Raw genomic sequence first — 15,413 nt, 5'->3', positions numbered from 1 at the left:
AAACCCAATGAGTCGAAACTCGATTAGTGATGAATTAATCTAGTTACCTAAGCGATGCGTGATGCTTCAGTAGTTGTAATATCAGAGCTAACATAATTTACGTACTTAGTGAAAGCAGGTTACTTAATCGTTGTAATAGATTGAGAGCCGGCGCTGAAGGGCTTTAAATCGATCGATTGGCCAATCACTGACTTTCTGCGCCAATGTAATCGTAATGGCGTTACAGAGTACACCCTGTACCTACTACCCTTTATGTTCAAGGAAGCAAGGAACTGTTCAATTAATTTTATTTTTTATACTAAGACGCCCTACGGCAAGCAGTCTCCGTAACCTATGTACGCCTGCAACTCCGGAGGAGTTATATGCGCATTGCTGACCCTAACACTCCGCACCCTCGTTGAGCTCAGGCAACCTTACTTACCGGCAGGAACCCAGGAACACAACACTATGAGTAGGGTCTAGTGTTATTTAGCTGCGGTTTTCTGTAAGGTGGAGGTACTTCCCCAGTTAGACTCTATTCTAGATCTGGAATGAGATCCGCTATGATGTGCCCTACTAACTACACAAAGGGAAATAACAATCACAGTGATCATACCTCTCTTTTGGACGTAGTTTAAGGACATACCCATACATAAATTACTAATTTTATTAGGTACTGTCTGTAATGTTACTTGTAGAGTGAGCATCAATAGTAGCGGATAAAACAACGCACCAAAAGTAATTGCCACCCGAATACTTTTCCGAATACATATATCTCTACAGTATGCGTTCAACTTTGCCGCCTAGTCTGATTAGTTACTTTGGTGTTTTGACTAAAATACACACTTTAATATTTTTCAAAATATGTATTTTTATAGGGAGAAATTTAAATCGTAAATGATAAATAATATAAGGATAAATTTTACATCATCTCCATAAATAAATAAATAAATAAATAAATAAATGTTATAGGACATTATTACACAAATTGACTAAGTCCCACAGTAAGCTCAATAAGGCTTGTATTGAGGGTACTTAGACAACGATATATATAATAAATAAATATTTATAAATACTTAAATACATAGAAAACACCCATGACTCAGGAACAAATATCCATGCTCATCACACGAATAAATGCCCTTACCAGGATTTGAACCCGGGACCATCAGCTTCGTAGGCAGGGTCACTACCCACTAGGCCAAACCGGTCGTCGTAAATTGATTAACAATTAACTCCATCGAACGGAGGACGACGACTGAGCGACAAACCTGGCGCTCAATCGTCCTCCGCTCTTGTGAATCAACTCGTAATATTATTATAACCGGCTTAACCGAAAATTAAAAAGCTAATTAATAGACTTGCATCTCGCCTCCGTAAAACCTGTCCGCTTCCGGAGTTACGCCAAACCAGTCCGACACCCACAATTTGTATTTTTTAAATTTCATCTTAAGATATCTCCACGAATCGTCATTAATTGTGTAATAGTGGACTCAGGAAACGACACTGACTTTTAGTCTGAATCCATTTCGATAAATATATGATCAAAGGATGCTCGGGGGCTAATATTTTAAAATTAACAATGTTAGCTTACATAACGAGTAGCAGGAAGTTCTTTCTCATGACTCGTCTGTGGGAAGTGATCATTTTGCATATGTTAATAGCCTATTAAATGTAAACATCATGTTTTAATAAGATATAAACACTGATTACTAATTTTACAAGAACATACACAAACGCTTCAAGCCTAAGCTCTTTTTAACACCATTTCTAACCAAACATTTACTATAGAAAAACTTGATTCCTGACCTTTTCACATTTACATAATACGTCATTGGCATTACGTTGATTTAAATAGTAAATTTATTATGACACTATGAAAACGTTTTATGGTGGGTCACAAATCAGTTTATTCGATTGTACACAAATGTTAGTCACTTAATATACTCGTAAATGTCCATTTATAGATGCGTCCTACAATCTATATCCTAATCTGTGGTAGTTTTTTTTTTCGTTGGGCTGTAATTAGATTTGTCGTCTTTGTGTGAGTGTTATATATATATATATATATATATATAACTACGAAAGGTATATATATATATACACCATAACTATATTTGTATAGAGATATAAAATAAATATACGAATTTGGAGACTGGTCAGCAAAAGCGTTTCTCCCTTGTACGAGGCACAAGGGAGAAACGCTTTTGCTGACCAGTGACCATTAGAATATTTACAAGAATAACGTCTTTGTACAAGGTAGGTATAGGTACCTAATGCCTGTGCAATGCAAATTACTACGTCCGTGCGTGTGGACTACTGATAGGCGTGAATGGCAAGTTATTAAATAATACAAACTTATCTGTACCTATACTGTTATGTTAATAGCAAAAGAAATAATTACGAATGAGCTGACAAGATACGTCTGTTACATCTAAGTACATACTCGTATAAGTAGTTGTAACGCTTACGAAGAGTGAGTTTCTTTATTGAAACTGAAATAAATAGGTATACGTTCGAAGCGAAAATGGGTGGTTAACGATTATGACACGGATGGTGTGATAAGCGCCTTACGTCTAGTTTTTTGACATTTTATTGATTTTATGCGATGGTATCTTGCAACCAGCAGCGGTATCATGGTCGCATTTTTATCACCTGTCATGCCATGCGTCACTTTCGCACTTATAAACTTGTTAGAACGTGACAGACATAGTGACAAGTGATAAAGAGCCGACCATATTAGCCCTACTGTGTTATAGTCGCAGTTCTCGTTTCTGTCATATAACTTGTTTTCAACACTAACGACTGCTTTAATTTGCATAATATGGTTATGACCTAACCTTATTTCAAAGAGCGTTGGCAGTTCTCCGATGAGACCACTAATATGCCGTTTTTAAAACAGACAATGTTATCGATAATATATGTTACGGATAATGTTAGAAGGTTAAATTTAAGCTTACCCTGGTATAACTATTATTACTCAAGCCTTTTGGGTAAAGTCCGAAAATTTAAACAATATAGGGACCGTGCGCGTTGGAGGAACTGCCATCTTGTGGCCTGAATCGGAACAATAAACATGTACATTCACACGTCACGTGTTTTCTTGTGCATAGTAGGTTCTGCCATCTTGTGGGCTACATCGGAACAGTAAACATCACATTTACGCCTCGCGCAAAAAATCTGACGGCTCCTGTGCTGCCTCCTACGAACAGTTCATGCACGCTCCCTATTAATCTGTTGTATCCCAACACTACCCTCCCACTAGTTATTGGGTACACCTAGATGTATACGGGTAAACGCCGAATACAAATTAATACTGGGTATACCCAGGGTAAACTTGAGTTTAATTAACCTTCTAACATTACCCGTAACATATATATTGAGGGTTATTTGTACTCATTATTGAAAAAAAATATGTGCCATTGCGGTATCAAACCACTAAGTTGGTTTATGGATTTGTAACGGGTTTTTAAGAGTCTAATTTGTCCTGTGGCAATAAAGTAGCGTCGTTTTTGTCGTTAAGGCGCTGCGGGATGAACGCGGGAGAATGTCCCGACGCAGTATAATTAAGCAGGCTGCGTTGATGAATTGTCCAGATTAATTCATGGGTCGAGGATTGCGCCGCATTGAGGTCACATATGCGTGTGCGCTGCAGACTTATTCCCATACCTTATCATCTTATTTGTCTCAGGCTATCCACCGTAAGTGTGATCACGGGATATGTCAATATAACTCACAAGTCTGGAGTTTTACTTATAATGGTTTGGAAGTAAGTGCTCGTTAAACGATCAGAATATCAACCGTGTGCGAACTGATCGGTCTCCCCTCAATGAGCTCCTATCTCAACATCGTAATGTGCGGATAACTCAAACATACAGTAGGTATTGCGTTCCATAAATGTATAAATAATAGAAATGTCGGATACAGTAATTAAACGCGCATAGATAAGAGAAGCCTAACAAATTCGTAAACTGAATGAGTTTAGGAAATTTCAACTTCCTACAGGATTTCCTACGGTCGTAAATGATTTGTTAGAGCGACAGCGATTGTATGTATGTAAATTCTTATAATAATATTATATTAAATTAAAATTATTCATTTCAAATTCGTAAGACCATATAGTGTTAGAAGGTACAAACAAATTAATGAAGGTTAGTGACTTACAATTATAAATATATTAAGTAAAAACTAGTTATTTTATAAATACACACTTAATTGTTGTTTACATTGATGAGTTTGCTATCGAAAATAAAATCTACATGATTCCGTAACGGGAGCGCATCAATCATTTGCATTTTCTTGATGCGAACGCATCTATGGTTAAGTAAAAAACCCGCACATTGAGTGCACTCGCGGCTTTCTACGATAATCACTGGCATTACCGTGTTTATCATGGAAGCAGGAGCTATAGCGCACGGTCGTTAGGGCTCCTTGTAAAGTGCTAGTGACTACAGCAATCACTGATGCGCTCACGATATCGTTTACTGACGGCCCGATTCGAACTTTCAGATACGTCACGATTTTTTTGTTTTAATAAAAACTTCACTTTGACACTGATATATCCAATCCATATCGTATCTAGATCTAGATTTGGCATATCTTAAAGTTCGAATCGGGCTCTTACTCGTGCTACAACTTTTTGTTTAGTATTTATTATTACGAGTATAAGAAATTAAATTTTGTTGTAAAAAATATACTTACACAAATAAATTAGGGCGTAATGTTTAAGGAAATGAAACAGAGCAAAACTTTGTCGATGTAATCAACGCTTCATAATTCCGTCTCAATACATAATTAATACTTCTGAAAAGTTTGTGAACAATTTAGTTATAAACCAAATTCACTCCAGCCCCTCGGGCTTTAAAAATGTACTTTAGTTTTATTATTCATTGGAACCTATCGTCGATTAAGTGGATTAACAGGATGTTACATAAGAATTAAATATAGTGTAGGTATATTAAAATTTGCTAGCTCCTTCAGGGCTCGTAGTCAAGGCTCAATACGATTATTATTGTGCACTTGTGCGTGAACCGTAACTTTTTGTTATTGAATTCTCTATCGTTAATATAAGTAGCTAAGTGAAGTTAAATTACTAATAAAAGTTGATAGTACGCAGTTCAGCTTATTTTTGTTTAATTAAATGACCGGAGAAGTTCTGGTGTTCCGGCAACTCTTTGACGCTCGAACGCGCGCGAGAGTAAAAATACACGCGCCTTTTGACGCTCTATCGACTTAGAATATGTCTGTTTTACTCTCCGTCAAAGTTAAAATCTGTTTTGCCTTACTCGTGATCTATTATTAGACGTAACGGCTAAGAGCGACGGTTATTTATACAAAGCCGGACACATGTTTTTTAATTCAATATGTTTAACTCCGAGTACTTGGCATAAACACCATTATAATGTTAGGAATTGTTATGACCTAAGCAGGTCGTTAAAGTTAAATAACTACATTAGATCCTTTCTCTCTTAGACGACATTGCGTAGGGGCATGTAGTTTTTTTGTAAACATATTTGTTTAAGGCAGTTACGAATAAATACGATTGTGGTAAAGTTCAGGGTAGAGTCGGGTTGATATCTATATTTTTCATAAGTACATTCATATGATCAAGAAAATTCTCAATTATAGACGACATTTAAGCATATAAACGTTAAAAACGTAAACATTACTTACATACGAGCTTTAAAATAGTCAAGTGTCAGCTGTCAAAAATTCGTCCCGTATTCCAAGGCACCCAATTGACAATCACATGTTTCACAACAACACTGTATCACTGGAGTCACAGTCACGTTATCAAGCGCGTTCACGGATCGATCCCGAGCGGCGGCTGAATGTTTTGATAAGAGGTTTGGGAGGAGGCGCGAGAGGAGCGGAGGCCACGGTGCGCGCGACGCGACTGCGGGCTGCGGCCGCCGCAGCGCCGCGCGAGTCCGCCGACTCTCGTGATAACACTGCATACCGAGATAAATGCATCTCATTCATTTCATAAGGTACTTATTACCGAAATTGTTGTGATAATATCTTGAGCTTTACTTAGCTGCTAAGCCCCAAACAGGTACATACTTTTTGGTAAATAATATTTTTAAGAAACAAATTTACCAATGTTGTTTTAAGGAAAGTATTCAAACAATGGTTTATCTAAAGAAAACTTGAGCTCTTTAGTTTTTAATTAAAGAGTTAAATTAACTGGAACATGTTAAGTGACGCTAGCTGCGATAGATGTGGTCCATCAATTAATGCGGTTGATCAAGTTGATGTGTCTTTAAAACCCAATTGACATATTCAATTAAACTCATCGTCGATGTTATCTGGACTGAGCTATGCCGTTGGGGCTTATACATAGATAAAAAATTATAAAAAAATGGCAGGAAAGTGATACGAACCATACAATCTTATACGGCGACTGCTATATTTATTTTATTTATTTATTTAAACTTTATTGCACAAACAAAGAAAAATGTACAAATGGCAGACTTAATGCCAAAAGGCATTCTCTCCCAATCAACCATTGGGTTAAACAGAAACATATGTTGGTGCATAAGATATTCATGAATTATTTAACCGAAAAACATTATATTATACATACATTTAAACATAATAAAAATAAACCTACAAAACTATGATCAAATACTATTACTTATATGACTTATACCTACCTAGTTATAGGCCACTCTTAACAATGAGACTTCTATTGCCATGTTTCTTTCTGATTTGTTAGGAGTGGTCAATTACTATGCAGGGACCAATAACTATAGTACCTAGTCACTCTATGTACTCACTACTAGGTAATATTAAAGAATGTACTTACCTATAAGCTTCCCACTGAAGTCCAAACAATGCTACCATTGTTACCTACAACATCTTAAATGGGATTATTTTAACATTTCCAAAACAAGGGACCAATTGAAAGAAAACTTATGAAAAATTAATCTATTATAACATAATTTATCGTAATAATACTCGGTCGTTTCTACCGGGTGTGGCCTAAAAGCAAAAAAAATACTCCTTAAAATGATTAACATTTGTTCAGCGTCCTTTGAAAATAGCTTTTGTTTTGAATTTTAGTACACTTTAAAGCTTTGTCTAAAGCGCAATGTATTGCATATTGCGATTATTGTCGTCTAAAACGTGACACTCAACGTCAATGACAATGTGGCGTACATTAAAGATAATACTTAATTTGTATGAAAAAATTGGAAATCTAGACTTCATCATTTTTAAAAGTTATCGAACAAAAGTGTCAAAGTTTGAGAATTACAAATACAATCTATGTTTTTATTATTTACTCATGTTACAGGCCCCACCCGGTATAATCTTTAATACTTACTTTAAAAATACAGTAACTCCTCATATAGGTACCTACTTTACGGCAAATTGTTACCGATAAGGAAATTAAAAAAGAAGCCTTAACGTTAATTAAGAAAATGGGATCCCGAGTATGATATTAAATTAATTAATTGCTCTTGCATGCTCGGTAACAAACCTTGAATTCAAACCTGACAAATCTGAGTTCCTTGTATTTAATGCCAGCTTATTACACATTAATTGTCTGAATAATTACTCATGCTACAACTACATGACAAAGTGATTCATTTGCACATTGGTTTTATTATGATGATGTTAATTTAGTCGTACTTTTTTACAGGATAGGCAACCGTTTACATAGAAAACTTGTAGATTATGTTAGGCCTTACTTGTTAGTACTAAATAGTACTAATTTTCCTGCCTCGCACAGCTAAACTGTGGAATGAACTGTCGCCTGCGGTATTTCCGGATCGATACGACCCTCAAACTTTCAAGAAAAGAGCCTCCCTCTTAAAGGCCGGCAACGCACTTGCAACCCCACTGGTGTTGCAGGTATTCATGGGCGGTGGTAATCGCTTACCATCAGGTGATCCGTCTGCTCGTTTGCGACTTGTGTCATAAAAAAACCCAAACGCACCCAGATGATTGACAGGAAGCAGCGCAGGCCTGAGAGAGGTGGCGTGCTCTTTTCGCTGGGCCACAATAGTTTTCTTGTTACTTTCCGTTACTGTTCACCTATGTATGTTATCTCATTCATTCGAATATTCCACGTAAAGTTGCTATATTTCACCTAGGGTTGCGATATCTTATGAAAGTGTACAGCGTCTTCCGTGACGATGAGCACCCACTATACCATACAGTTACATTACTCCCAAATAAATGGTATTTGTTCATCAGGAGCGGTCCAAATTACCCAGTTGCATTATAATGCAAATGACTACTTATCGTTTATAATTATGATTTCCAATGCGTCCGCTCGGCGGAATCAAGGTCATTGCAAAATAAAACGTCGCTACGGCAAACCTTACGAAATTCAGACTGGTTTGAAGGCAAAACAGAATTTTGTTACGCGTCGCGAAGATTCACATTGTAGGATACCTATGTAATAAAGTTCGAAATACGTGGTCCAAGCTAATTTGTTGATTATAACTAAAGAATGTCAGCAAAACTTACCCTTTTTAGTTTAGTTCCGTAGTCAACTAGGAACCCTCATAGTTTCGCCATATACGTCTGTCTGTCGGTCTGTCTCTGTCTGTCCGTTTGTCCGTCCGCGGCTTTGCTTCGTGATCGTTAGTACTAGAAAGTTGAAATTTGGCACGAATATAAAAATCAGTTACGCTGACAAAGTTGTACAATAAAAACTAGAAAAATGTTTTTTTAGGGCGGCTCCCCTACACGAAAAGTGGGGACGATTTTTTTCTTTCGCTTCAACACTATGATTTGGGGTGTCGTTGGATAGGTTCAAAAGGAATATGGGTCTTCAGGAACAATTTTTTGATAAACGTAATATTTTCGGAAATAATCGCTCTGACAGAAAAATAGCGAACCTGATCGTTTCCGCCGTTTTTGAGTTTTTGCAAAAAGTCTATTTTGACGGATGGGATGGGTAACTACGAAACCCTACATTGAGCATGGCCCGATATATTCTTGGCCGGTTTTAACACCAAGTATTTACATCAGAGAATCTATAACTAAGACAAACTTAAATGAATACTTTATTTCATTAATTTTAAACAACTTCATTAGTAACGGCAGATTAATTCGGCCATGCGTGCGATATAACTGTTTGCACACATTTTGTTAATAAACTAGAAGGATTGCGTTGTGTTAAACAATGCGTAATCAAAATCAAATTTCAAAATGAAGATACCCATATCATACTAATCTTAGTGCTGCAGCCATCATGTACCAATAAAAAAAATAACTTTTATTTTGATTTTTAGAACTCTTTTAAGTTTATTCTAAGACGCAATGTATTGCGAATTTTGTTATGTAAATGAGTGCGAGCGGGGGACGTCTGAATCGTCTGATATTGGTATTGTAAATAAATAAATATTATGGGAAAATCTTACACAAATCGACCTAGTCTCAAATAGTCTAAATAGTAACCTCAACTAAGCTTGCATTTTAAATACCAGAAAACATCCATAGCACGGGCACAAATATTTATAATAACTGATAAACACACAACTAAATGCACTTACCTGGATTCGAACCTGGGATATCCTGCTTCGTAGTTCGTAAGCAGGGGCAGGGTCACCACCAATTTTTTGAAAGATTTAATTAAAATATGCGTCCCGTACATTTTAAGCCTAATCGAATGGGAATTTGACGAATCGAATACGTCAATTTCCCATTGAAAGCCTACTTATGTATAAAAGAAGATTTCAAAACTAACTACAGTAGCCGTACTACGAGTTGCCACTTGATGTTTAAGTTAGCGACTGCGTAAACTCGATAGCAGTCCATCTTGGTCGCATTGATGGATTGGTGCGATGGAGAGGGAATGTGATCGAGTTCACGCAGGCTAATATGTCAAATGCGAACTGGTGGTAGCCGTGCAGGTCAATTTTACCCCCTTATTCATAAACGTCTACTAAAGTTACGAAGCCGCTGGTAATCTTTTGTCCCTTTCCATAATACTGATACGCCGGAAAGGGACAAACGTTTATTAGTGCCTACATTGATCACACGATAATATTTGCGGGAGAGCTGGAATGCACATTAGGCAATTTCAGTATCGATAAGGCAAATACTAGATAACGGCAATGGCGGCAGTTGCCTGTCGCAGCGCGTGCACGTTTCGCGCCGCGGACACGTGCGCGAGCGCACTCGCTGATAACGAACATCGCCTACACTTGTTTTGGACATGGAATGCATGAGGTTGATTATATTACCCATTGCCGAAACCTCGAAAAGTAACTGCAGTTATTAATACCTACCTATTTATACCTAGTTATGTTTTATTTTCTTATATATGTTCAACGATTTTTTTTTTAAGTTTTAATTGGTAAATAACGCTTTTAAATACTACCAGGCGGATAGGTAGTCACTGTTCTGATCATCTTTTACTGTAGGTACCTAAGTATTTTATTTGTCGAATATAAACACAATCTACAATATCAATAGTTTGTCAGTATCATTTTTGTTCAAATAAATAGTGGTAATGCAATAGTACCTACTCTATCTATTCAAAATTATTCTTACATGGTTTAATAGTATTCATAACTGTACGGAAGGACGTGTAAGGTGTCAAGTTAGATAGCAAACAGCACATAAAGATGATTTTTTACTTCAGAATTACCTAACCGTTATTCGCTCATGTATTATTCAGTGCTACACTTGTGATTTTAGTTTATGTTTAATTGCGAAAAATTTGGAGTTTTTGCCGAAAATTACTAGAGTGCGCAATATGATGTGAATAACGGTTCGAACGCAAATTAACTCCAGCTTGAAGTATTTTAGTTTAAAATTCAATATAATGAGGCCAATAATATCATATAGTCACTGTAATTACAAGGAAACTAATTCATCACAATTAAATGTTTTGATTGTTTGCAAATTTTGCTTATCGTAATAACAGATATGGTCATAAAATGATTCTTTTCTTGTTTAGTTTTTCTTACTGACCTAGTTCGAGAACTATTTTCAAGAAATTTAAGTACCAGGCACCATGACGGGTTTTTGGTTCGCATTAACTTTGATAGCCTTATTTTCCTAAATGATTTGTTTATGAAAGTTTTTATAATAATCAGACAATGGGTACGTTTTTGTTTGTAGATATTTATAATTTGGAACATGTAAAGTTTTCATTAAATTGCGTTAGCTTTAATTCTAGTTAAAACCTTGCAAATGAAAATCGAATCGCTATTTGGGTTCGAAAATCATAAATGAGTTACGAAAATAGCATCACACAGTTTGTAAAAGTTGTAATTAGTAACATATCAGCTTGTAAGTAAATCAATATTATCTTTGATGTTGCTAAATGCTGAAATCTAGGCAACGATCCATTTCGAAGTTCTTAACTCATTGATGTAAAGAACATTATCGCTTACCCCGCGCGAATTATAAGCATGGTTGTCGTCAAGCTCACCATACTTATTAACCTATCGAATGAGCTAATGCTTTTACGGATACTGGAAAGCGATATGTAAATGTACTACATACCTATGAGGCCTGGATGTTAGTGAGATGACGATATGAGTTGTGCTGGTGTCCGACTTTATTACCTACATATAACATGAGTATCACATGATTATCCACCTGGTTTCATGAGCTTAATAGTCGCCTCCAAACCTCCCCTTATAGCGACCCCATTCCTCACACAAAGTTTACCTTAAGTTCATATTAGCCTCACTGGATCACTGTTCACTCTGAGTACTGATAACGTTGGTCACAATATACCAGAGACACATCATTATTCTAATAACACCATAAGAACGTTCTTGACTTGATCTAAAAGCAAATATCACTGCCGCGTCGATTTGTTCGCACACAACCTCCTTTTTCCTACTGTCGTTCTCATCTACCCTCTCAACTTCCCTCAAAAAATCCCAATAACCTAGAAGCGGTTACTTAAACGTGACTACTAACGCCATCTACTCCATGACGTTGGCAAATATTAGCTGGTTCGCAATACGTTCGCGACACTCCCGCCCAGAAAGGAAATGCTACTCTTAATTGAAATTAGATGTCTATAGGCAAACATATAAATAAATCAACAATCAGATAATAAGAGCCGTCCATTCTCGAACCGCATGGTTCACCCTTTGCGTCGTGAATCGGCACGGCCTGAGACTTTGTGCAATTTCTGATGACGTTACAGAAATGTGCTGAGACACTGCGTTTCTGAGATCGATCCAATCGTGCATCTGGTCTGAGTTGAGTTGTGAGTGATCTGTCTTGAGCTGATAAAGAACAGGATTCTGAGTCTGGTCTGAGCATTCATCAATGTTTGTGCTGAGCCAACTAATAACAGGATCCTAAGACTGATCTGAATACTGATCAATTTCCGTGCTAAACTGATTGAAAGCAGGATCCTGAAACTGGTGTGAGCGTCCATCGATGTCTGAGCTGAGCTGAGTTGGATCACGGCTGCGACCTGTCATATTTGGTCCATTACTGGTCTCTCCGTCAACCCATGACCAATGTTATTTCCTACACTCCCGCGCGTACGGTTCTAGATTGTTCCGAGCAGTCCCTAGTTGCAATTTAGGTCACGAGAAGAGACCGCGTCATGCGGCCCATGTGTCAGAGAGTGGCAATGCGATCTGATATCAAATATCGGTATTATTAAACAGTGGGAACTCCGTTCGCGATAGGTCTATCCCATCTATAACTCTTTACTGTATATTACTCGCAGTAATCTACTATGTTAAGTATTCGCTTTAAATCTATTCGCTTATCCATTAAGGCCACTGTTGACATGTCCATCTCTGGGTGCACCCACTTCATGTCCGGCAGCCCTCCCCAGCCAAGGGAGAATCACGCTATTTTTATATGTATAATCACAAATCAGAATGTAAAATAGAATCCATCTACAACTCGACCACACTCCTTTTTTTTATGCTAATTGGACATTCAATAGATGTATCAAATCAGGCTCCCACTTCGAACCGTCAAATCCAAAACAAGTGATGTGATATTCAAGGCACCTTTTCTTACCGTTCATTTCGATTTATGAAGCAGATATTGAGTCAAAATGAACTTTGTTTGTTTGTTTGCAAAGTGGTTTTTATTCTTCTTATCATTCTCTGGTGCGATTATATCGCGCCTGGTGTGAAATAATCTAGTTTAAATATGTTGGGACAGTCAAGTTGTCAGCAACTGTTTTAAACTGTTTTATAGACTTAAAGTACGTCCGTGATTTTATTCACGTCGATTTACGCATAAACATTTTTGCCACACTTTATTCTGTCTAAATTGAGCTACACTGATACCGCCTTTGGGGGGTGGATGCTGGCGAGTACCTCGGTATTAATTCAACGCATTCAAAATGCTTTTCTTTTCTGTTTCTTGCCGTTCTCACATCACACCATTTTTAAACCGTTATAACCTATTAAATATGTCTGCCAGACCTACCTTGCACTTTGCATCATTGCTTTTTGGAGTCATTCGCGATTAACAGCCGTCTTATCTATTTGAAAAACTTAAGATTTCGAAGGGTCATATACGTGGTGTCCTCAGGCTTAATGGCACGCAACACAGTAAGTCCGCTTTTCGTGGCAGCTTTCGATATGTTTACTCTTTGATTACATCCCCGTGCACATGCATCAGTCCTGCTAAGGATGGTAGAAACAGCAATACATATACTGTACATCCGAGGTACCGATCCATCTTCCTCATTCCGATCAGATCTTAAATTAAGCAGAATATCGCCAGTCTTCCGCACCACAGTGTTTTAACTGCTGTGTCCATCAAATTGACCCACTCTGTTTCTTTTATTCATGAATAATCACTTCACAACTTTAACAACCATGCGAGACATATAGATGGGTACTCAGTAGCAAATTCTCAACGTGTGCCAATTAATAAAGAATACAGTGGGTGCGGCGTCTGTATACTCTTTAAGGCTTTGCGCTTTATTGACTTCGCATTCGCAAAGGCTTTTGATTTCTTCAACTGGAGTAAAATGTTCAGAGTTATGAGAAATGGGGATACCGCAACACGTAATCCTTTTATAGTTGAACGAGGAGTGCAACTGTTCACTGAGATCTGTGAATAGACAATGAGTATTGGAAGGTTGTGAGGGTGATGTCCAAGTTGGTGGCCAACTAATCAATAAACTCAGTTTTGCAGATGACATGGCTATATTAGGTTAAGTGTCTGTGGAAAATGAATTTCGGTTCTGCTACAAAAGATTGAGTATGCCAGTAATGAGTCCATTTTCAGGATCCAGATCCATACCTTATGATCAATAGAAATGAGACGAAGATGATGCATGTCGATCTTCCTGGTAAAATTAAGAGAATCAATGAATTGCAAGATCTTGAGGCAAGTTGTTGGTTTACTTGGTATCTTAAATAAGTGACGATGGTATCTGCGACTAAAAGGTGATCAGAAGAGCTCATATGGCCAAAGCTGCGGTGAAACGACTCGCCAGGATATGCATATGGAATAACATAAAACAAGGATCAGACTAATGCGGGCGCCTTGGTTTCTCGATCATATTCTTTACATGTCCCAAACCTAGACCATTGAAACTGAAACCCATCATAGGACAGATGCATTTGAGATATGGTGCTGGCGAAGAATGCTTGAACGTTAGTACGGTACAACTGCTTCAACTCTTGACAAACTCGACATCACCGAGGTTATCCACTGTTTGTACCCATAGCGTTCTTAGTTTCTTCGGCTATCGAGGCCGAACCAAGAAAGGAAGAGCCAAGGAAGCGTAGGGATGGACGTATGGTCACACGGCGTTGGGCGAACAGAATAACATTAAAGATAAATCCACATTACAGGCTAGCATACACCGCCCAAGAAAGAGCGGCTTCGAGTGCACTGGTGAAGAACCACACAGGACAGGTGTCCACAGTGACTTATGACGATACGGCAACGAATAAGACTTTGATAAATCTGTCTTGTGACTATTGCTACTATAGGAGTCTTACATAAACCAATTACGGCTCCTCTTCCCGCAAAATACCGTAAAACTAAGTTATTCAGAACCATATTTTATATTAAAGATTGATACTTTCTGAGCAGCAAAAAATATATAACAATCTACAAGATATGACCGACGATATATTTTTCTGGAAATCTATTTTAATTTACACAACTTTATTTCTTTCAGTTAGATCGATATTACTTCTGCAAAAATATGGAACTTTACAATCATTCTCACAAGACACTATAAAATGATTTGGTTTTCTTGCTTTTTGCAATTTCATAAAACTATGCCTCAATTCCTAAAAACAATAAGCCTAAATTCCGCCTAGATTCCTACCATTACCCCCCTCTGCGGAGGCAGTGCGAGGCAAGTCGTATTGCTAGACGGACCTGTGCTGCATTGCACGCGCGAGCAAGCGATATTCTATTTCGAACGCATAGCTCTGCGCGCTCGATCTTTTGCAGCGGGTGGTGCGGTGAGGGGTATAAAGCTCCGCCCACACGCGCGAGGTCATTGG

The 15,413-nt window shown here is 37.6% G+C and overlaps 1 protein-coding gene across 1 annotated transcript in view; it reads right to left on the bottom strand.

The window, feature by feature from the left end:
- The window catches only part of LOC133519078 (uncharacterized), a 39,675-nt gene extending 33,360 nt beyond the window's left edge, over positions 1-6,315 (bottom strand). Inside the window, exon 1 of the mRNA XM_061852971.1 lies at positions 5,653-6,315. The gene's annotated coding sequence lies outside the window, so the exon portion shown is untranslated. The remainder of the gene's footprint in view (positions 1-5,652) is intronic.
- Between the last annotated feature and the right edge of the window lie 9,098 nt (positions 6,316-15,413).

This window comes from Cydia pomonella, chromosome 6, assembly GCF_033807575.1.
Source record: "Cydia pomonella isolate Wapato2018A chromosome 6, ilCydPomo1, whole genome shotgun sequence".
NCBI lineage: Eukaryota > Metazoa > Arthropoda > Insecta > Lepidoptera > Tortricidae > Cydia > Cydia pomonella.
The sequence above is the reverse complement of the archived record's forward strand: the minus strand, read 5'-3'. Positions and strand labels throughout refer to the sequence as shown.